Raw genomic sequence first — 24,951 nt, forward strand, 5'->3', positions numbered from 1 at the left:
CATTTGGAATACTCTGTACAATTCTGGTCACCACATCTCAAAAAAGATATTATAGCACTGGAAAAAGTGCAGAAAAGGGCAACTAGAATTATTAAAGGGATGGAACACTTCCCCTATGAAGAAAGGTTAAAGCGCTTGGGGCTCTTTAGCTTGGAGAAACGATGACAGAGGTTTACAAGACTATGCATGGGATAGAGAAGGTAGAGAAAGAAGTATTTTTCTCCCTTTCTCACAATACAAGAACTCGTGGGCACTCAATGAAATTGCTGAGCAGTCGGGTTAGAACAGATAAAAGGAAGTACTTCTTCACCTAAAGGGTGATTAACACATAGAATTCACTGCCCCAGGAGGTGGTGGCAGCTTCAAGCATAGACAGCTTCAAGAGGGGATTGGATAAACATATAGAGCAGAGGTCCATCAGTGGCTATTAGCCACAAGATATAGATGGAACTCTCTGTCTAGGGCAGTGATTCTCTGTATTCTTGGTGTTTGGGGGGGGCAATCAGTGGGAGGGCTTCTAGTGCCCCTTCCCCACTGGCGAACCTCCCGAGGACACCTGGTTTTTAGCCACTGTGTGACATAGTGTGTTGGACTGGATGGGCCATTGGCCTGATCCAACATAGCGTCTCTTATGTTCTTATGTACATCGGAAGGCTTTGTCAATTTCCCCTCTCTACAGAGCCACAGAGAGAGCTTTTCAGAAGGTTTGTTTATTTCATCTTTGCCTCCCAGAAGGGGAGGTGAAACTGACAGAGCCTTCCTGGAGGCAAAGATGAAATAAACCCTCTGAAGAGTGATCTCCCTGACTCTGTAGAGAAGGGAAATTGACAAAGCCTTCTAATCTGTCTTCTACAACTCGGCTTCCCAGCTAACATTGCATCTCCCTTCACTTGAGCATCCTCATGCAATTTGTCTTGTGTGTTTTAGCTCTCAGAGGGTTATTGTGAAAATAAAATGGAGGAGAAAATTATGTCCAGTGTCCTGAACTCCTGTATCCTTCTGGGAGCCTCCCTACCAGTCTCTTATCAGGGGGGCAGTACAGTATCTTAGCCCCTCATATGAGTTCTAGAGGGGGCAGAAATGATGGCTCCCTCTCCTCCCCTGGGCACTGCTGGAAGGGGTGGGCTGCACTAGGTCCCTGTTTTGGAACTCTGTTTTTATGAAAACTAAGGCTGTTGTTGTTTCTATTGTGATTTTAATATGTATTGAAATTGTTGTAACCCGCCCGGAGCCTGCTTGCAGGGAAGGAGGGTTAGAAATTTAATAAATGGAAATAGGATGGAATCAACTGAAGAAAGGATAGGATAAAAATGCACTAAATAAATAAATGCATTCTATTGATTACATGTGTTAGACTAATCTTATGCAGAATTAAACAAACCAATGTAATGCTTAGCAACAAAGCAGGCTGTGCTTTAGCTATTTTTATTTGAGTAAGAGCTGACTGCTGCTTGTTGTGTCAAAGGCTTTTCAAATCCTTGCTTGCAGGTGGATGCTTTGCTATCCTGGGTGACCCATTTGCTTTGGTGCTTGGCAGATAAAGGCGTTCTCAACCAGTCTGATTTGCATGCCACAGTTAAATAAGAAATGGAGGCAGCCTTTGCATGCTCTTGTCAAACGGTTTGGATTTCAATGCATAAAGGAGGTGACCTCAGTCTCTAGACAAAACTACAATTAGGAGAAGCCCCCGCCAAGGAAATACCACAATTAAAGTGTGTACAATTTATCATGGAATTTTATAGACTTCACGTGCTAAAGTGCTCTTAGTGCAAACCATGTTGGTCAGTTACCGACGGAAATCATCGTGACTCAACAACAAATGCATCAATCTTTAAAAGGTCTTTATTGTATTTATTGGGGTATTTATTGTATTTGAAAAGATATTGGGAGTTTGCACTAAAAGCACTTTAGCACATTAAGTCTATAAAATTCCGTGATAAATGGTACATGCTTTAATTGTGGTATTACCTCAGTGGGGCTTCTCCTAATTGTAGTTTTGTCAAATGGTTTGGATTGAGTGCTTAAAGAGATCCATGCCACCTTCTATGATCAGGAGGTCCTTTCTATATATATGAAATAGTGTCAGGAAATGTGACAACACTACAGTGTCAGAATGTAGCTGTGAATGCCTCTTTGGGCCAGGAAGCAATGATGAGGCTTCATTTTAAAAAGCAGCTAAGCATATTAATTTATTTATTTATACTCTGCCTTTCTCCCCAATAGAGACCCAAACCAGCTTACACTTTTCTCCTCTCCTCCAATTTATCCTCACAACAACCCTGGGAGGTAAGTTAGGCTGAGCATGTATGACTGTGCCAAGGTTCCCCAGCAGGCTTCTATGGCAGAATGAGGATTCGAACCTGGGTCTCCCACATCCTAGTCTAGCAAGGTTTGAGTGCAGTAGACAAACTTTAAGACAAACTTTAAGTGGCAGAGGGTGGAAAGGGTATTGCAAATTAGAATCTCAGGAAGCTAGCTATAATACATGTTATAATTAGTGTGACAGAACATTGGTGTGAAGTGCAGAAAATTAACATCTGTAGTGTGAGAAAAATCCAATATACCAATTCAGCTTTGATGGAGGGGTGTCCAAATTTGCAAATAAACTCAATTTCAGGAATCTCTCGTTTTAATTTTCCGTTGAAGTTTCTCTGCTTGAGAATTGCTACTTTTAGGTTAGCAATGGAATGTCCTAGCAGATTAAGATGTTCTCCCCCTGTTTTTTAAATGTTGTGATTTTTGATATCAGATTTATGTCCATTTATTCTTTTGCGAAGGAACTGACCTGTTTGTCCAAAGTTGAAGGGCATTGCTGACACTTGATGGCATATATAATGTTGGATAAAAAAAAGTGAATGAGCCTGAGGTGGTATAGCTGGTGCTGTTAGGTCCAGTGATTGTGTTGTTGGAGTTAATATGGGCACAGCTGGCACCAGGGTTTAGCTCACGCCCTGGTCTCAGAATTTCATTGACTTGCCCATGTTGGGAAGTGCATTGTTGTGAGTGAGTTAATGTTGAGGGGCTGTCTGTAGGCAAGAAAAGATTTGCCTCCCAACGTTTAGCCTGACATTCTGACTGAAGCAGCCAGCACCGAGGCAGACCATTGGCCCATTGCCTTTTCTGGCGGCAGCTGTCCACAATCTCATGCAGGCAGGAACTTTTTGCAAAACAGAGTTTTTAAAAGTTAATCTTTAGCAATATGGTATTGTTTCAATTCCCGCTAAATCTGTTTTTAAGTTTTTGTTGTTACTAACTCGACAGTGAATTTCAGTGACTTTTTCTAAGGAGGTAACACCAATACCAAACAGAAGTGTTTAATTGGAATAACAATACTTTCAAGCTATGAGTATCCTTTACCAACCTAAAACAATCTTTTTGAAAGTACTACCATTTTTTTTTTTTAGTTCTAAACTTTGGGAACAGCTGCATCTTCATGAGTAATACAAACAATACATGTTTTGCACCATTATTAAGCATGATGTAAATAAATACTACAAATTGATCTAAAGTCCAGTGTGATAATATCAGATGACCAGTTGGGAACAAGTGGCTAGCCCACCCATAACTTTTAATTTATCTGTGTGGAGGCTGAAATTTAAAAAAAAAACATTTCTTCAGTTTCACTTATCCCAGGCCTTGGCTACTCTACCACTATTATTATATATTATTATTATTAAGGTCCACCTTATTGTTTTCTTTAAGGTTCACTGAAGGAGGTGAAAATTCCTTTGCTAGTTCTTTCTCATAATAGAATTGACATAGCCAGTGTCCTTTTCTTTGACATCCATCCACCCCAAGCTAGCACTCACATAATCTTCCTTCTGGTCAAGCTCTTCCCTGGCTTGCTTATATAATACCAGCAATTTCCTCCTCGTCAGGGATACTCAATGAAGACACTGGAATAAGAGCATCAAGGAGCTGCACATAAAGGAATCTTCAACTGACTCTCAAGTCTTCCTTCAGCCTCCATCTTCCTCTCAACTCCCATGTTCAAATGACAGCCTTCTTCCTTCAGGCAGCTCTTCTTTTGCTGTCCTGTTTCTCAGATGTCTCTTGCCACCACCAGGATTTAATAAGACTCTTAAGTGCTCCATCTAAGAGTGGAACTACAAGTGACAAAAGGCACAGATTGGACACTTGTCAGCTTCCCTCAAGTTTTGATGGGAAATGTAGGCATCCTAGTCTTGCAGCTTGGCTCTCCGACTGCTGTCCAATGGACTTTTCAACTGTCACTTGTCCAACATTCCACCAAGCTGCCTACATTTCCCATCAAAACTTGAGGAAAGCTGACAAGTGTCCAACCTGTGCCTTTTGTCACTTGTGGTTCCGCTCTCAATCTCAATCTGATCTGGCCAAGACTAGTTTTTAATTCTGTCCCACCACACCCTTCAACCAAAGTTCATTGTTTCTCAGGCCCTAACTGACTGTAAGCTAAAGGCCAATAAAAATGGTTAAATCATCCACTAACTGACCAGTCATAAACTTGACCAATCAAAAGTGATGTATTTTGAAACCAATGCCATACAAATATGAGAGAGACTCAATGAAAACATCAGAGAGAAAGTTGCTTCCTTAGCGATAGTAACTAGGTAGCAGTACAACTGCCTGGCAGGCTGCCTAGAAGCTTACTTAATTTGTAGATTTATGTCCTTGACAAAGCTAAAGTCACCATACATTTACCTCAAAATGTTACAGTTGCTTAATATTAAATATTACCTCCTCCCTAAGAGAGAGAGGTGAGGAGAAGGAGTTAAGAATAGTTTTGTACTAACTTTCCACACAGGATTTTAACTGTGCTATGCTGCTTGTAGAGAGGAAGCCATAATTACAGAGGCTATAAGGTATGGAAGAAGCTGCTGTAGCTTGTAGCTGAAGTCTGAGGTTTGGATCCCATAGGTCTGCTTGGATCCTATGATGGTTAAGAGTGGCAAGACTCTAATCTGGAGAACTGGGTTTGATTCCCCACTCCTCCGCTTGAGGTCAGCTGGGTTGCCTTGGGTCAGTCACAACTTCTCAGAGCTCTCTCAGCCCCACCCACCTCGCAGGGTCATTGTTGTGGGGATAATAATAACATACTTGTAAACTGCTCTGAGTGGGTGTTGGGTTATCCAGAAGGGCAGTATATAAATCAAATTTTATTATTACAAATTTTATCCTCCCATGATATTCCTAACCTGGCATACTTCAGTGGGATTTCCTAAATCACCAATGCAACCCTAGAGTTTGGGTCCTATGAGAACTAACTGAGGGGGGCTACTTTATTGCAAAGCTGCCCCAGGAGCCACTGTGAGAAAAACCAGGGAGGCCCCTTCTTTGAATTAATGTATGTACCTGAAATGATCTCTGAGCCAAATGAGATGTGATCCTGGATATTTATGATTAGGATTACTCACTTTTTTAAAAGGCTAAAAGCAGCAGTAGGATCTGACAGAATTGTCTCCTAGCGCATGCTCTTGAACTGTGATCCTTTGTTTTATGTATTATATATATATTGATATTCTAGCACATGGTGCCCACACTGGCAACTAAAAAGGAAAGGCAGTAAAACTGGCTTATTCAGGGATTAGTTCATGTCAAGGCATCCAGAGCTGGCTGTTTAAAGGATGTCTCCAACAGAGCAAGCACAAAGTGGGGCAAATGAGGCATGATTCTGTGCTTGACAAATAGGTCATTTCGCAATGAAATCCTAAGCAGAGTTACTGCAGTCTAGCCCATTGCCTGGTGTAACTCTGCTTAGGATTTCACTGTTAATGACCCAGTGATGTCCCTGAGGAAGATGTGCCTTCTTCTCCAGTAGACAAGAAGATTGAGTTTGCCAAATACACATGCGCTAAAGGGTAGGCAAGCTGCAACCTATAAATTACAAATACAGCTTGTGCTGTAAGGTTGCTCAGGACCCTGGAGACAAACCACTACTGCACAGATACAAAGCTGTTTGGCATGGCATCTCAAGTAAATAGTGAACCGAGAACTGATCTGGAAGAGGGGGTTCCTTTCACATGTAAGTGGGGGGGGGGGGGTTCCAGTCAAGGTAAACTTGGGTGATGATTATGTGTTTGCGCCACACTTCTCATCTCGGGGTTGGTGACTTCCTGCAGAAAAACCTAATAGAGGTTCAAATCACAGCTGCATGTGACAGCACAGTTCTGTTCTAAGGACCCCCTTCAAGCGCAAAACTGAGGCCTGGATCACAATTGGACATATTCCTGCACAGGAGATTGCAGAGCACATTCAAGTAATATCTCTACGGTCACCTCCCTTACCAGGGTTTATTAACTGAGCAGCTGATTGCAGAGTAATCTGGTTGTTTGGAAACTGCAACCATGGGGCGTGTTCTTATGCGCACTTCCCTGGGTAGCTCCTTCACTCTGCTATGCCCTACAATCAAAAGGATCAGTCCTTCTTATCTACCTGTCATAGGTATAAACAAAATGTTTGGACTGTGCCTCAGTAGTAGAACATCTGTTTTGCCTGCAAAAGGTTCCAGGTTCAAGCCATGAAATCTCCAGTTAAAAGTCTCAGGGAGGAGGTGATATGAAAGACCTCTGCCTGAGACCCTGGAAAGCCACTGCCAGTCTGAGTGGACAATACTGATCTTGATGGACTAATGGTCTGATTCAGTACAAGGCAGCTGTGTTCATGTTTTAGGAGGAGACATCATGGCCCAGTTGAAGAACATCTGCTTGTCATGCAGAAGGTTCCAGGTTCAACCCCCTGCATCTTCAGTTAAAAGGCACAGGTAGGAGGTAATGTGAAAGTCCTCTGGCCTATATCTTGTGTTCATCAATGTTCATGGGTCCCCCATTAGCTCTGCTGTCTCAAGTTTCTCTACCCTCCCTCTGTATGTGGTCAGACCCCACATCAGGAATCCTAATTCTTACACCTTCCTCGTGTGATTTCATCCATTTACTCAGTTCCTCAACACGTCACTTCTCCTCATTGGCTCTTACAGTCCCTTTTGTTACCTTGAGCCTGACTTAACTGGACTCATTGTTGCTTGAAACTCCATTTCTGCTGTTCAATGGAGTTCTGGGATGTGATGCACCCAATTAAGAGTGCAAGGTTTTTCTTTCAGCTGCCTCCCCCATGTTGTTGATATTGAGTTTGAGAAATAAAGGGGAGGGAAGTAAAGTCATTCTCTTCAGCTTCAGAACCATGAACTGCAAACAACTTTTATACTCCTGCTTTTGTTTCACTGGCACCACTGCTATGAATGTGACCTAAATAGCCAGGCGACCAATGTCTTCAGTGACTGCTGTCACAAGCTCAGCTGATTGGTACCATTTATCCCCTGCATTATCTGTGCATTGTTTGAGTTGCACTCACATGCTCTGAAACGTGACATGCTCATTTGTGGTGATGAAAAATAAATTAAGCATTCAAGAGGGTTCAATGGCGCTATTGTACAGGCTGAGATTTGTACACAAAATGGTATTCTGCAAACCCCAGTCAAGTAAGTTACTATTTTTGAATGGTACAATTGATCCAACAAAAGCTTCCCTCCCCTCACTAACGATCTCCATCAATAACAGCAACAAAAGTCCCACAGCAACATTGCACTGCTTGTCATATCAGAAAGCAATATCTTTGGATGCTTGTGCAATCAATCTGGAGTGATTCTCACATTTTCAACACAAGGAATCCACAGCAAGGATTTGCTGAGAATCCACATGCACATTGGTTAGGGAAGGAAAATCATGGTTCAGAGATAATTCCTTTTTTGCCCAGGGCCTTGAAGACTTTCCGAGGCATTGTAATTTGTTGTAGAGGATTCGCTCCAATTATTTTTCCTGGGTCCAACAGGCAACTCATCTGTCACGAGTCAGCTCTCACTTCAACAGATGTGACAATCTTTCTACCTTGCTGTTTCCTTGACAGGGGCATAGGGTTTAGAATGTAAAACCCATAACACCTGAGGGCTAAGCTTCATGTGATGCCAGACATGTGTTTTTTAATGTGGCAGAAATGCAATGTTACCTGGGAACTGTATTTGAAAACAGCACTTTAGAATCATAGGGTTGGAAGGGACCTCTAGGGTCATCTAGTCCAAAACCCCTGCACAATGCAGGAAATTCACAACTATCTTTCTCACATGCACACACAAACACACATACACACATATACTCAGTGACCCTTGTTCCATGCCCAGAAAATGGCAAAACATCATCAGGATTCCTAGCTGAACTGGGCTGGGGAAAATTGCTACCTGACCCCAAAGTGGCAATTGGCATTACCCTGGTCATATAAGAAGGGGCCACGAGAACTAGGCACTGATGCAACTCTACCTGCCCTCCCTCTCGTGATCTGTCTAGGTTCACAGAATCAGCTTTGCTGTCAGATGGCCATCTAGCCTCTGCTTAAAAACCTCCCTAGTTCAGGGAGGCAGGGGAGGGGAACAGCTTTTCAAAGACAGTCAAGTGGGATCACTGAGAGAGAGGAACTTTAAAATGGTTTTCTTGTAATCTCAACAGAGAGAGGAATACAGAACCCTGTCCCTAGCGCTGGAAGGCAGGGGAACAGAAGAGAATGCAAGAAACCAGTTTTAAAATTCTTGTCCCCCAGCAATCCCATGTGGCTGTCCTCTTCCTCTCCCCTGCCTCCCCATGCTAGGGACATAACGCTGTTTTCAACTATAGTTCCCAGGTAAAATTGTGTTCCCACAACATTAAAAAACACATCTGACGTCATTTGTAGCGTAATAGTAAAGAGTTCAGTAGCACCTTTAAGACTAACCAACTTTATTGTAGCATACGCTTTCAAGAACCACAACTCTCTTCATTGGATGCATCTGACAAAGAGAGCTGTAGTTCTCGAAAGCTTATGCCACAATAAAGTTGGTTAGTCTTAAAGGTGCTACTAGACTCTACTATTTTGCAACTACAGACTAACACGGCTAACTCCTCTGGATTTGTAGCTTAGTCTTCCTCTCCTGTTGAAATTATAGTCATGCAAATGAGCTTGTGCATATTCTTTTCTTGTTATCCTTCCAGTGATCCAGACCCAGCATGATGCAGTGGCTAGTTCAGATCACTGCTCATCATGAAAGTGACTGCATGACTTTGGATCACGCATTTTTCCACAGCCAAGCCCCTCTTGGAGGGCAGTTGCGAGGGTAGTATGGTAAATCTTTTCTCACAGTCAGATACATCACTCTGTGAAGCACCATTTGGTGCAAAGATGGTAACATGATTTTGTACTCTGCATAACCACCACTCTTTTGACATTTCAGATTTGCCACTTGCTTTTCACTGAAAACCTTAAAATAAATATAGCTTTTCCTAGTAAAAAAAAAATTAAAGGGCTGATGAATTGCTGAAAGAGTCCAAAACTATCCAGCATTTAAAGGATAAATTGCACCTGCAGGTTATTTGAATCAAGATTTCGGTGTGTTGGGAAAGAGTTTTAACCTCTCCATTGGCATGGTTTTGCCAATCAAAACTCATTCATTAGACTGTTTTCAGCCCTAGAAGTGGGAAAAAATTGCATAGGGAGAGTGACTATGTTTTTCCCTTCTAGGGTTAATAATAGCCTGGTATTTGTGTGGTTTTGATCTGCAAAACTGCATGGGCAGTGCTAAACCCTCTTGGCTAGAACACTCCTCCCCACAAATCTGCCCCTTCCCACAGCTGCAGTTTAGCTTTTTAAAAGGTTGGAAAGAGTTGATTGCAGTGCCATATCTGACTTGGTATGGTTTTAATTCATCAAGGAACAAATAGCACTGTTGTATCTTAAGCATCACATTTTCACTGCAATCCTAAACAGAGTTAGACCCTTCTGAGCCCATTCTCTTCAACTGAGGATAATTCTGCTTAAGTTTGCACACTATTTCAGGTGTAGCCTCCCTTCTTCTGGACCATGCTTCTGTCCAACATAAGAAATAACTCTCATTTCAAAACACCAAGTCATATAAAATTTGTGTCCATTATTTCGGAAACTCTGTGCATTGCTAAATTGTCAATCTTTTGGCCTGATTTCTCTGAATTAGGAAGAATATTCTGAAAAAACAAATATGGACTTGCAATGCAATCCTAAACAGTGTTACTCCAATCAATGGGCTTAGACTGGAGTATCTCTGTTTAGGATAAACTATCTTCCCCTAGAGAGTAAAATCCCAACTACAGTCAGTTGTGCCAGTTTGGTGTAGTGGATAAGAGTGGCAGGACTCTGATCTGGAGAACCGGGTTTGATTCCTCCACTTGAAGCCAGCTGGGTGACCTTGGGTCAGCCACAGCTTCTAGCTTTCTCAGCCCCACCCACCTCACAGGGTGTTTTGTTGTGGGGATAATAGTAACATACTTTGTAAACCACTCTGAGTGGGTGTAAGTCATCCTGAAGGGCGGTACATAAATTGAATGTTGTTGTTGTTGTTGTTGTTGTTGTTGTTGTTGTTGTTGTTGTTGTTGTTGTTGTTGTTGTTGTTATGCCCACACACAATGGGCATTTTCCTTGAAACAATGCTATAGATCTTGTTAAGCAATTCAGGGGATATTTATAGAAGCCCCCAGTGTGTTTGCTTAGGCAGTCAATTTCTTTGTATGCCTGCTTATATATCTACCACCAGGCAGTGCTGGATAGTGATAAAATATTCAACCCTTTTTCTGAGTTAGTCATGGGTAGCCTTTCTTTGGTTTCCAGCTATTGTATAACAAGGCACTATTAAAGACAATTTCCCTGCATTGATATGTATATAGTTATTCCTTGCAAACCTCAAACACAATTCTATGTTGATATCCATTCCCCAATGTTAAATCTCCCAGAAATATACACTACAGACCTTGGTCGAAATCAGACCGAGGTTAGGGAAAACAGTTTAATTTGCTTGGCAATAGAGCTCCATCTGGGCTCCTGTAATTTATTCTAATAGCAGTATCATCCAGGCTTCTCTTTTACTGGTGAATGCAGGGATACAAGTAGTCCTGAAGCATCCTGAGTGCAGTCCAATCCTGGCTTCTGGGTTTGATGAGAGTGCTAGCATAAAACAGTTCTTCTCTTTGAACCACCTCCCTAAAGGGGATCGATATTCCAAAGAATCTGGCAGATCAAACTAGAGCAGGAGAGGTGGGGCCACATGGGCTCCCAACATTCTTTAGGGAACTGAGCATGAATTTGGTGGTGGGGAAAACACTGCACAGTTGATGGTTCAGTCTCTCTCACTGCACCACCCTTATTTTATTATATACTAGCTCGATACTCATGCTTCACTATGATATTGAACAACTTTAAATCCAGTTATTATGCTGACGGTTATGTAACATTTTTTGTTTGGGGGGGGTTAGTTGGTTTTGTAGTATAATAGCATAGAACCCAAGCTTCGCAAAGGTGTTTGAATAAAGCAAAGTGTGTTAATGCTGAAAACTGATGAAGTGAATTTTGAAATGCAACGTTTATTGAAGCGATTCTGAAAGGAAAAGATTGTAGTGCAATAAATAAAGTGAAAAATACATACAACCTTTTTTTTCACAGAATCACAGAGTTGGAAGGGGCCATACAGACTTTCTAGTCCAACCCCCTGCCCAATGCAGGATGAGCCTAAAGCATCCCTGACAAATATTCATCCAGCCTCTTCTTGAAAACTGCCAGTGAAGGGGAGCTCACCACCTCCCTAGGCAGCTGATTCCACCTTTGAACTACTCTGACCCTGAAAAGGTTTTTCCTAATATCCAGCCAGTACCTTTCTGCACGTAATTTAAGCCCATTGCTTCAAGTTCTATCCTCTGCTGCCAACTGGAACAGCTCCTTGCCCTCCTCCAAATGACAGCCTTTCAAATATTTAAAGAGAGCAATCATGTCCCCCCTCAATCTCCTCTTCTCCAAGTTGCTTCCTCCTTTTAGTGTCGGTGTATCTTGCATGACATCTGCCAGAAGGCTTCTTGGTGGCAGTAAGAGGTCCTTCTACTGAAAGACCTCTTTGTAGACCTCATTGGTGGTTTTCCTCTCAGGTGCTAGGGTCACCAGGATGCTGGGTGAGCTCACTCTGCAGCAGGCCACATAGAACTGCCCATATGAGAAGCAGTCCTCCTTCAAGTCAATTCCTGCCACCTTCAGTATTTGCCCCTGGGACTTGTTGATCATCATAGCAAAGCAGACCTTGAGGGGGAACTCGAAGAGGTTATCTGATAGTATGAATGGTACCCAAACAATGAGCATACAATTCTGCAACACTTGGGTCATGTTGCTTTGTTTTGACATGCTGAACAGGAGTGTTTCTGCATGGATGAGGTTAAGAGGCAGCTTGAAGAAAGTGAAGGATCATATACCATGCCTAAGTGAGCCTGGACCTTCCTTGGAAGTGAGCACCTCTCTACTCATCTTCTAGGGTTGCTTTGCTCATAGAGAGACTCTGCCTCTCTGTGCACCTCAGGGTGATCTTGCTGGTACTTGGCCACTGCTGCTTGGTGCACCGCAGGAGTAGGATGTGCATATTTCTTTGCTGCATCTCTAAGTTGCTTCCTCCAATGTCTGCCAGAAGGCTTCTTGGCGACAATAAGAGGTGATGGCTGCAAGAGGTGTGAGGTGGAATTGGACTGAAGGAGGGGTGGAGTGGTGGGCACTTTGGCAGGTTCATGTGAGAGGTTCGCATTGCAATGGCCCCTAGAAAGGTCATGCACCATCTCCCCATGAACATTTAAAAACTCAGTTGCCATACTGACTTTTATATAAAAACCATTTTTCAAGAGTCTTGTACTGTCTTTCTTCAACTGTCTGCAGTTTCCTTTACCTGATTTTTACCTGAGAACACAGAGTTCCACAGCTGACCCATCAGGGAGGGGGAGGTGTGAGCAGGCAGGAGCCTGGCAGCCACACAGGAAAGTAGAACCAACACGAGAGCGGCAGGGTTCAGAACAATATAAACAAAACTTAGGAAAACTTCCCAGAACCCAACAGCACCACACTACACGGTGTATCAATTGTTTGTTTCATTACATGTGTACCAATACATACAATAAATATATACATAACATCATTACACCATAAGTATCAATCCGTGTCTGTTTACAAACTCTTATTTAGTCCTCTTCCTGCAAAGTTCAGTCCTGAGCCAAAAAATGTTGGTACTCAGTTCAAAAGTCAATCCAGTATTTTCTTCTGACTCTTAAATAAATTCCACTTGTGTAAATTTCTTTGGCTGAATTTATTTAAGAGTCAGAAGAAAATACTGGATTGACTTTTGAACTGAGTACCAACATTTTTTGGCTCAGGACTGAACTTTGCAGGAAGAGGACTAAATAAGAGTTTGTAAACAGACACGGATTGATACTTATGGTGTAATGATGTTATGTATATATTTATTGTATGTATTGGTACACATGTAATGAAACAAACAATTGATACACCGTGTAGTGTGGTGCTGTTGGGTTCTGGGAAGCCACACAGGAAAGCCAGGCCCCACAGGGAGATTGGCAACCCTAAAAGGGAAGACTGGGAGGTGTACTTTTACCTCAGGACATATTCAATGACTCCCAACAGCAGCTGCATACTGTTTATAATGTTTGGGTGATGACCAATCAGGCTGCATATGCAAATGACCTCAGGGCAGAGTGGCTGAGTTGGCAGTTGGTGGAGGGAGGGGGATGAGCAGCCTGCCAGCCACACAGAGAAGCTGTATGGGAAAACACATTTTACCCCTTTTTACCCCCTTAGGGGACACATTTCTTAAAATCCCTTCTTAGGGAGCCTCTACATCACAAAAGGAACGTTCTCCCCAAATTTCACGTTTCTAGGTCCAGAGGTTTGGGCTGGGAGTCAGTGAGTCATTTAGGACACTTGTCTTTATATATAAAGATTTATCCCATTTATACCTTTCCTTTCTCCTCAGCGAGTACCCAAACTGGCTCACATCATTCTTCTCTCTTCCATTTTATCCTCATCGCTGCCTGAAAGGTTGGTTAGGCTGAAAGTGTATGACTGGCCCTTTTGCAAGAAGAAATTAGTCAGTTAATGAACAGATTAATGACATGGATTGAGGAAAGACGACTAGAATACCATGTACTTTTTGAGATATGGTGACCAGAACTGCATATTATTCTCAATGAGGCCGCACCATAGAATTATATAGGGGTATTATAATATTGGCAGGGTTTTTTTTCCAATCCCTTTCCTAATAATTCCCTTTTGCCTTTTTCACTACTGAGGCACACTGGGTTGACACTTTCATTAAGCTATCCGCTATGATCCCAAGGTTAATTTTGCCATTGATGCATATTCATACAATTTATTCATCCAATCAGTCATGTCTGGACAAGATTCTTCCTTCCATTTTGTTGCTTACATGACTCTCGCCACCATCAACATATATTTAAAAAGTTTGCTATGCTTTTTTATTATGTTGCTTGGTAAAATATTTAATAACATACTTTTAAGGTCCAGTGCAAAGCAAAACTTCAATATCTTTTGCATCTCCTCATGTATTTTTATCTGGTATCTTCTTGTCATCTTACATGTCCAGCACATAGTTGCATCCATACATTGGCATTTCCAACACTTTGTGCTATAATTGGATTGGCACTGTTGTCCCTCTCCTGGACATATTGTCATGGACAGAGTTCTATCTGTGACTCTGTGACCTGTCAGTTTAGTCTGCATAGACCCAGAAATCTCCCTAGAATTACAAGAAGCTAATTGATCAGACTTAGTCCCAGTGTTCCTGAAACTGTTCAATAAATATGCATAGTACTCTAGAGCTATATCCTTGTTTGATTGGATTCATTGAATTGGGCTCAATTCATTCATGAGCCCAACTGTCTTCAGCATGTAGTTGGTGCCTGGAGGAGGCTGAGGGGCTAGTTTGAGAGTGAAACTGGGCTGTTTTTGCAAGGGGTAAGTGGAGGGTCTCCAGGTTGCACACTCCCCCATATTGCCACGGGTGTCTGATGAGCAATGCAGTTTGCATAAGAGGCCAGAGATGGATGAATCAGGTAGCTATAAGGAGAGTTGTTAAGATAAATTCTCTTAATTCTTTTTTACTCAATTTCTTCCTGAAATCCAACAATCCATTTCTTTTTCTCTTTTTAGGAATTTGATCAAAGAGACATTTGAAGAGAGGAGAGGCAGGAAGGACTCTGCAAAATTTCAGAAAAAAGAAATTCCCCTCTCCATAACACCTGAGTGCAAGAACATTGGCATTGTGCTGTTCCATGATTGGTGGATGTTAGTGGATGCTATGAGCTCAGGTATGATCACTATGCAGTCTCAACCTTGGTGAGGTGTGTCTCTGGAGTGGCCATAGGAATCCAGTTAGCTGTGCCACGTTGGCACTGAAGTCTTAGGATAGGGCTACCCTTGATTCTTTTGACCCGTATGGCATTTTAAAAGTTGCCTTGATGGTAGTCTGTCATGACCCTATAACTGAATTGAGGGAATTTTCTTTTCTTTTTTATGCTAGGCCTCCAAGAATCCCAAACAACTGTTATAGGAAGAGAATTTGCAGGAACATTCAATTGATTCATTGTATTAGCATTTGGTTTAAATAGATGGGAAAGCTAGCAGCATCTCTGTTAGGACTATAGATTCCAGATTCAGATTTATTCGGTCTATGACCAGTACAAATTGAATGATAAAAAATTACATTAGAGCAAATTAAGAAATACAGAAGGTGTTAGGACTATAGAAAGAAACTGCCAGGTGCTTGAAGTTTGCAAAGAAATGGTAGAAGAGTAGCTCTTTTTGCTATGAAAGGTTAAATGTTAAATTCAGGGGAGATGTGAGCTTGTTACATTTGTGCTAAACTTGTGGGAAATCATACTCTTGAAAGGGACAAATTTTCCAAACTTTCTCATCCTAAACTCTCTACTGACGCTGAACTACAAGTAAAGATATGAACAGTTTCAATTAGGAGAGGAGCCATTGGTGAACATTTTTGAAAATCCTCCCACATCAAGTATACATTTATTGCACCTCATTATCATCTAACTTTTACCTTTGCAGAATCTCTAGTACATTAATTAAGAAATGGAATCATTTGAGGATAACTAGCTTTTTTATTCAAGGCATGTGCAGTCTGCAGCAAGATATGAAGGGCAGCTGTTCTATTGTGTTTTAACGCGTTACATTAAAATACTTTCGACTTTTTTTCTGAAGAAAGTATTTTCATTTACTTCAAAGCAAAGGAAAGTCACCTTGTTGCTTTGAAAGTAACAATCAAAGTGATAGAAAAACAGACCAGATGTTATTGTCAATTTCTTAAAGTGTACTCTGGTATTTTTTATACTTCAGGAAAAGGAGTAAATGTGTGCTTTAAGAAGGGCATATTAGCTTTTCTAAGCTTTTTGTATTCATTGCAGTGAAACTATAATGCAAGAATCCACAGGCATCATTCATGAAATGCAAATTTTGTAATAGTCACTGAAGACATTATTCTGCTGATAAGGGACTTCCAGATGCTTATGTAAACCCCGTAGACCTCTGTTTAAAACCAAGGTTTCCAGCTTTCGTTAAACATGAAATCCATGGACAAATCGAGTCTAAATTGCTTCCTCTTGTAAATTTTGTACAAAAGGAACACTTTTGATTTAGAATGAAATGAGAATACTCCTTTTGAATTGGGAATGTAGGACAAAAGAAGGAGGTATGAACAATTAAGCATACATCACAGACATCACAATTAAGCATACATCACAGACAAAGGTGCAAAACTTGTGTTTATGTGTTTGCAAAGAACAGAGCCAAATAAACTATACAGATTTAAGAGAACGTTGAATGGTTTATTGCCCAGCATTGCTGTCCTAAAACATTATTCTGTATGAAAAAGATTGTCTGATTACAATCTGCCTAGATTGTGAGGTCATTTCCTTGAATGGGTCAGTAAAGTATGTGGGTGGAGAACCAGAATGTGGGGGGGGGGTCAACACAACAGCCTCAGAACCTCTTTTGATAGGGTAGGTGTCAGGTTATGGATGACAGGATACAGCAGACAGATCTCTGGCCCATTTGCAGTATGACACAGGTACTTAGTCAAATGACTTTTATTCAGAAATCAGATCATTTCCATATACAGGTCCATAGGTCTACTTAGAAGCAAGGCAGACATCTAAGCAGCATGAGTAGAAGTTGACAGGAATGACATCATGTGAGAGACACTTCTCTTTTACCCTTTTGGTTACTCCCTTCGCCTCCCTCCCAACTGTAAATACTTTAGCACTTTCTTTGTGTGAGAACATTTCACATATTTGTGATATCATGATGAGTTACTAGGAGGCAAGACACAGCACTGTCTGGGAATGAGCACAAGGTCATAAACACTGGAAGCTGTTACAGTCCAACAGCCTGGGAATGAGCACAAGGTCATAAACACTGGAAGTTGTTACAGTCCAACAGCGAGGGATCTGGCCACTTGCCGGCGGCACCCCCCATGTGCCCGGCCTGTGAAAGCCTGAGAAAGAAGAGTTATGACTAAAGGTGGGCACGATCCAAAAAATAAATACCGATCGAGCCGATTGTGGATCCATGGTGCCGCCGAACCCAGGTCACCGAACTTCACCGATCAAGTCCCGTTTCCAATCGGGAATTGGGGAGGCCGACGTGGGGGGGCGCCCCGCTGTTTCCAGCACTATAGAAATGATGGTTTGTGGCAGCAGCCACCAGGCCCGGCAGGCCCAGGGAGGCAGTGATGAGCTGCCTCCCCTCGGGGGTGGGGGGTCTGGTCGCTCGCCAGCAGCACCCCCCATGTGCCCGGCCGCTGGGCCAAAGGGGAGCGGGCCGGTATTCCCAGCCAGGGAAGAAAGGTGAGTGAGGAAGGCGGCCACTGGGCCCAGCAGGCCCGGGGAGGCAGCAACGACCCGTCTCCCCTCAGGGGGTGGGGGGTCTGGCCGTTCGCCGGCAGCATTTCCCATGTGCCTGGCCTCCAGGCCAAAGGGGAGCGGGCCAGTATTCCCAGCCAGGGAAGAAGGTGGGTGAGGGCGGTGGCCGCCAGGCCCGTCAGGCCTGGAGAGGCAGCGACGAGCTGCCTCCCCTCAGGGGGCAGGGGGTCTGGCCACTTGCCGGTGGCACCCCCCATGTGCCCAGCTGCCGGGCCAAAGGGGAGTGGGCCGGTATTCCCAGCCAGGGAAGAAGGTGAGTGAGGATGGCGGCCACCAGGCCCAGCAGGCCCGGGGAGGCGGCGACAAGCCGCCTCCCCTCAGGGGGCAAGGGGTCTGGCCACTCGCCGGCAGCACCCCCCATGTGCCCAGCTGCTAGGCCAAAGGGGAGTGGGCCAGTATTCCCAGCCAGGGAAGAAGGTGGGTGAGGGCGGCAGCTGCCGGGTCCAGCAGGCCCGGGGAGGCAGCGACGAGCCGCCTCCCCTCAGGGGGTGGGGGGTCTGGCCCCGCGGGAGCTGGCCAGTACTGTTGCCAGGGGGGAGTTGACATTTGCCCGGTGGTCAGCCTGATCCCCCAGCTACCGGGTGACCGCACCATTACCTCCAGCTTACTTTGCATAAACTCGGCAGCGGCTGACCTCACTCACCTTCCTGCCTCGCAAGAAAGGGGCAGGGCATGTCAACATTGGGAGGATATGAGGGACTGGATGTGTCGTCGGGAGGAGGGTACCGGGGACAGGCCTTGTCATCATGAGGAGTGGGGGGGGGCAAATTAGAGCGCGCTGGTATTCTCGGCGGGGGGGAAGGAAGCCACATTCCCCTGGGGGCAGCCTGATCCCCCAGCTACCGGGTGACCGCACCTGAAGCTCCAGCTTACTTTGTGTAAACTCGGAGGCAGCTGACCTCACTCACCTTCCTGACTCACAAGAAATGGGCAGGGTGTGTCACCATTGGGAGGATACGAGGGACTGGATGTGTTGTTGGGAGGAGGGTACCGGACACAGGCCTTGTCGTCATGAGGAGTGGGGGGGAGGTTCCCCCCGTTCCCGACAGGCCAAATTAGAGCATGCTGATATTCTTGGCAGTGGGGGGAAGGAGGCCACATTTCCCCGGGGGCGGCCTAATCCCCCAGCTACCGGGTGACGCACCTGAAGCTCCATCTTAACGTGCTTACAGCGGCAGCTGACTTCACCCACCTTTCTGCCTCGCCAGAAAGGGACAGGGCGTGTCATCATTTGAAGGGTATGAGGGACTGGACGTGTCGTCAGGAGGAGGGGGAGGATGGTGGAAGTCCCACAGCTGCTTAGTGTCCTCAACCAAGGGTCCCACCACCGAGGAACATTTCGGCGGCAGCTGCCGACCTCACTCACCTTCCTGCCTCGCCAGAAATGATGGGATGGACAACAGTCGTGCCTTAGACTGTTTTGTCAACATGAGGAGGGGGGGAGGTTCCCTCTGTTCCCGTCAGGCCAAAGTAGAGCGTGCTGATATTTCCACCGGGGGTGTTGTTGTGAGTCGACAACATTCACCCGGGGGGCAGCCTGATCCACCAGCTACCAGGTTTCCTCAGCTAAGGCCAAAGTCCAGCACATAGTTAAGCCCTGTGTGGGTGTGGGGGGAGGAGACGACATTCGCCCCACGGCAGCCTGATCCCCCAGCTACCGGGTGTCCTCACCTGAGGCTCCAGCTTCGGAGCTGGTCGACAGCTGCCAACAGCACACACCTTCCTGCCTCGGCAGAAAGGACCAGAGTTGCAGGACACATCCCCACCCAACTGAAAGAGGTCCCGTTGGGGAGCCTCCAAATTGTCAACCAAATGTATCCTCACACAATGCAGTCGGCTGCTGTAAAACCAAAGAGAGAACAGCACAATGTCCGAAAGCAGCCGACTGCACCCACACACCTTCCTGCCTCACCAGAAAGGTCCACTCACAGTTCCAGCATGACACATTCCCACCCAGCTGAAAGAGGTCCCGTCCTGGATCCTCCACATTGTCAACCGACTTTATCCTTCGGATGCGGGATCACACAACCAGGCTAACCAAAGAGAGAGCAGCACAGTAGCCAACATCACCCGACTGCACCCACCCACCTTCCTGCCTCGCTGCCAAGGTCCTCGGTTGCAGCATGACACTTTCCCACCCAGCTGAAAGAGGTCCCGTCAACCCCATTGACAGAGGAGCCGCCACGTCGACAACCAACTCCACCCCTATATGGTACAATCGGCTGCTCGATCGCAACCGAGCTGTGTAGGTGACCAAGAAGGGAGCAGTCACTCACAGGAGAGTCCCTCATGAAGCGGGGGGCAGACTGGATCCGCTGTCCTGCCTTTGCGGAATGTGGGGGATGGGCAGGACAGGAGACACCGCTTGGATGGGTCAGCATGGTTCCTGAGAGGGGGGGGCAGAAACATGACAGCAGCATCAGCAACAGAACTCAACCACCTTCCTGCCTTTGCGGGGCGGACATGAGTCAGGGGAACCATTCCCCCCTGTCCAGAGGGGACAGCAGGTGCCCATGCAAAGGGGGAGACAACACGCAGTCCCACTTTCACATGGGCAACCTCTCCGGAGACGTCCCTCTTGCCCCAAAGCAGCAGCAGCAGCCCTCAATGGCCTTCCTTCCCTCACAGACACCAGGTGCCCATGGAAAGGGGGGTTTCCTTGCCGCACAACCATATACACAACAGCTCCTGAGCTGCCCCCCTCATGGCCAAAACCACCACTATCAGACGTCAACCACCTTCCTGCCTCGCCAGAAAGAGACAGGATGTGTCACCATTGGGAGGATGTGAGGGACGGGACGTGTGATCATGAGGAGGGGGAAGAGGGGGAAGGTCCCCCGCAACCAGCAGGCCAAATTAGAGCGTGCTGGTATTCTCGGCGTTGGGAGGAAAGGAGGCCACATTCACCCGGGGGCAGCCTGATCCCCCAGCTACCGGGTGACTGCACCTGGAGCTCCATCTTAGCGTGAAGTCGGCGGCAGCCGACCTCACCCACCTTCCTGTCTCTCCGCTGAGGACTCCACAGTTGCAGCTTGACACATTCCCACCCAGCTGAAAGAGGTCCCGTAGACAGGGTGACTGTCACGTTGACAACCAACTCTACCCCTATATGGTACAATTGGCCTTGCCCGGAAGGATGGGAGAGGAGATATCATTTGGAGGGGTCGGTGTGCTCCAGAGAGGGACAGGTCGAAAGAGGGTCTGTCAAATTCAGAAGATCCCCAACAGCCGCAAGGCCTGCTCCATGGATCCCTCCCAATGAGGAACTCTGAGGCGGCAGCCTGCATCTAACACCTTCTTGCCTTTGTGGAAAGGATGAAATAGGACAGGACCGGAGAAATCGTTGGGAGGGGACTGAGTGTCCCGCAGAGGGCGAGGTGAGAAGAGGGACCGCAGACTTGCATGGGAGAGAAGAGGGCCGAGCCCCAGGCCTCATGGCCGCTTTGCACAGCAGGACCGGGATGGAGGGACCCCACATCCACCCTGAAGGAGTGTGCAAGCTGCTGTGGCAGAGGCTTGTCCGCTCCCCCCGCGTCACCGTGGAGGCTGTCGCCAGCATCACTAACCTTCCTGCCTTTGCGGAAAGGATGTGACTGGTTGCTGCATCCCATGCCCCCCTGCCCAGAGGGGGCAGCAGGGGCCCATGGAAAGGGAGGGCTGCATTGCCGCACACACACCAGCAACAGCAGTACAGCTGCTCCTCGTGGCCAGCAGCAGCATCTGCAGGCAGCACAGCACCTTCCAGCCTTCGCAGAAAGGACGGGTTGGGAAAGACAGGAGAGGTTGGGACTAAGTTGGGAGCCATCTGTACAGATCCAGAGAGAGAGAGGTGTGAGGAGGGAACGGGAACTCGTCTGGGAGAGGAGGACAAAGGGTCAACAACATCCATGGAGGCCGCCCCGAGAACTGAGGTAGGCTTGAGCCCACTGTGGACGAGCTGGGCCGGCCACTACTGGAACTCATTGACCAGAAATCACCCAGTGATGAATGCAGAATGAATACTGAGCAGAAGGCTTATGCAAATGTATGTTTAGGAAATAATACCCAAAAACATTTTACTCCTTTCACCGGATTGCAAGTTTTCAGTTCTTGTGAAGCAAGCAAAAAAAGAGGGGCAAGGGAAAAAATCAACAAAAAAAATTAATTTTAGGTGCTGCAACTGAGGAGTTGAGCCTCTTTCACGCAGACTCTTGAGGAGAAGTTGAGGAGTTTAATGTCAAGCCAAGGACCGACAGAATTGCCACAACATAAAAAAAAAAACCTTGAAAGCCACACTACTTTAAGCCAGACACCATCTCCAAGTTATCTCCCAGTTTCAGTAGGAAAGATCCTTTTTCAAATGAAAAAGCAGCTGCGGAGATCCCCCCAGCAGAGGGGAAAGAAAAGAAATTGGGCGTTGATACTGGACAAACATACGCTTTACCACATGCATTGGGGCGTGGCGCAACATGCGGGCACGATGCTTGAGGGAGACCCTCCGGTTCTGTGAATTCCTGAAATAGTGTTTTTGGTTGAAAACAAAAGCAAAGAATCCATCTGCAACAAGTTTGGAGGAAATCTGTCCCAAAAAGCAGGTCGAACTGCAAGAATTGTATGTTGATTAGATACCTCAATCATTGGCGACGCTTATCATACAATCCGACAATAAAACTGGGAGACGGAGAGTGGCACAAACCAACCAAGTCACACCTGGAAAGGAATCTCCGAACAGACAGACTTCCCCAACCAGTGCTGAAAAGGTGATTCGGTGTCATTGGCCCTGGGAGCATGCGTGCATTTTGTGCACGCCCATGTGGTGCTGTGAACCAGCCGCTGCCAAGAATTGCCCCCGGCGCTGGAAACCCACTGAGTCCCATCACCTCTTTTCCTAGAAAAAAAGCCCTGACAACGTTCCTGTGTTCACTGGGGAGCAACGTGAGAACTTTGCATCCAGCATAACATGGGGAATTTTGTGCACACGCGCACACACACACGCGCTCTCATTCTTTCTTACTGTGACCCAAGCAGCTTGCCTCCACTTGGGGTTTTTTTTTTTCAATAGCAAACGGCATGATGGGAGAAGCTGCAGACTCCTTTCTTAAAATCACAGCACTTAGTTACAAGGGAAGCCCGTAGTAGCTGCATAGTAGCTGCACTGGGCAGTCTACAGAAGCAGAAAAGGCAGGGGAGAGAGGCCAAAGCTGCTTTTATCATCCTGCTCTCGACTCCAGCAGAAAAGAGCAGGACGGGGAGACAGAAAACCCATATTGCGCATCGCAGTTCAGTGCTCAAAGTTGTGCATGCAGAAAGAGGTTTTTCAGAGGCAGTAATCTTTTTGATCGCACATCCTGTGTCTAGTTTATCCCTACTCTAAGTCTTGTTTTGGCTTTCAAATGGTGCCACTTCACCAGAAAATAGCGCATGCTTAGCTTTAGAGGATATTTGAGGTTGTTGGGTTCCTCAAGCATGGCTCCAGAAAGGCAGCTTTTGAAAAGAAAGGAGCTATCAAATGGGTGGGCAGTTTAACATTTTTCCAAATTTCACTTTTTAAATACAAAATGAAAATAGACAACTTAATAATTTCTACTTATTGTCTCTTTCCTGTAATAGGCCTTGTTGCATTTCGAATGAAGATGATGAAGAAATGCATGTAATGTGTTCTGTCAAGTACTGAGCATACTTTGAAAACTGGCAAAAGAAATACTGCATGAGATATTCTTATGGAGGAATACGAACAGAGAGAGGCACGGAGCAACTCCACAACAATGTATATATAACCGTGCCCGACTAACTATGCAGCTGAAGTGCTGTAATAGTTATTTAGAATCAATGAAAAAACTATGAAGACCATTCAATAAAGCATATGATTATTCCAAACCATTTAGTACATGTGGAAAATAATTTCATCCAATCATTCAAGTGTATCATTCATATTAAGTTAGTAACATGCATTTTTACAAAGATAATTTTTCATATTGCAATGCAACTGAATATTTCCAATACAATAAATGTAATACAATAAGCGTAACTGCTGACGGGTTCGCCAGCAAGAGGTTCCCGTTCCGGATGCCCCTTTCTCAAAGCAGTTACCACTGTAAAATACAAATATGAATATGAAATATACAAAATCATTTTTCAACATCATTATAAGTGCATTTATAAATTCAAATATGACTGATTGCAGTACTATATACTCACAATTACCAGTTTGATGGATGTAATATCTCAATAATTTACTGTAAAGCAGAAACATATCAAATTCATAAAATGTCATCTCAACTATTATCAAAATTTATCTATGTACAATATATGTCTCAAAGTTTTAAAAAATTATCATACTTGGCTAACTCCTCTGGATCTATGCCCACATACTGTCATTCCTGTCAAATTGATCCTTACTGCTTAGTAGCTAACCTTGCTTCTGAGTAACCCTATGGACATATCTGTGGAAATAATTTGATTTCTGAAAAAAAACATTTAACCAAGAGCCTGGATTCTTGCAGCAATGGTACAGGGATCTATCTGCCATAGCCTGTCATCAATAGCCTGACACAGAGAGATACTGAGAATCCTACTAAGATCTCTAGGCCAGTTTGGCTAGGGAACCTGACAGTGTTTTGCCATCTCTGGGCATGGAGCAGGGGTCACTGGGAGTGTGGGGAGGTAGTTGTGAATTTCCTGCACTGTGCAGGGGGTTTGACTAGATGACCCTAGAGATTCCTTCCAACTCTATGATTCTATGATTCTATTTATTCAGCGGTGCTTACTTCTTGAGGGCAACTGAATATTAGCTCAAGAAAAAAATATTAGTTAAAGCCTAGTAGTTTCTGGTGACCTGGAATTAGGACTGGAGAATGCATATGAAATTTGCATCTCCCAGTACTAATCTCCCCAGTCCAAGATGTTATAAACTTTTAAGGGCCACTTTAAAGCCGAGAGTGTTCTGGAAAGTGAGGGAAGTTAATTAGGATCAGAGAAAAAGTACTTCTGATTCTAATTAATTTCATCTCCCTATAGCTTTTTTCATCTGCAAAAGGGGACAGAACTACTCACAGCATATAGTATTCCAGAATGCACTCCTGCTCGCAGTCTCTCTCCAAGCTGTCTCATGCAGCATTGAGAGGATTTTTTAAAAAATAGTGTCCCCTTTCACTGCAGTGCAGAATTGCCAGCATTG

The sequence above is a fragment of the Eublepharis macularius genome, chromosome 9, assembly GCF_028583425.1.
Source record: "Eublepharis macularius isolate TG4126 chromosome 9, MPM_Emac_v1.0, whole genome shotgun sequence".
Lineage (NCBI taxonomy): Eukaryota > Metazoa > Chordata > Lepidosauria > Squamata > Eublepharidae > Eublepharis > Eublepharis macularius.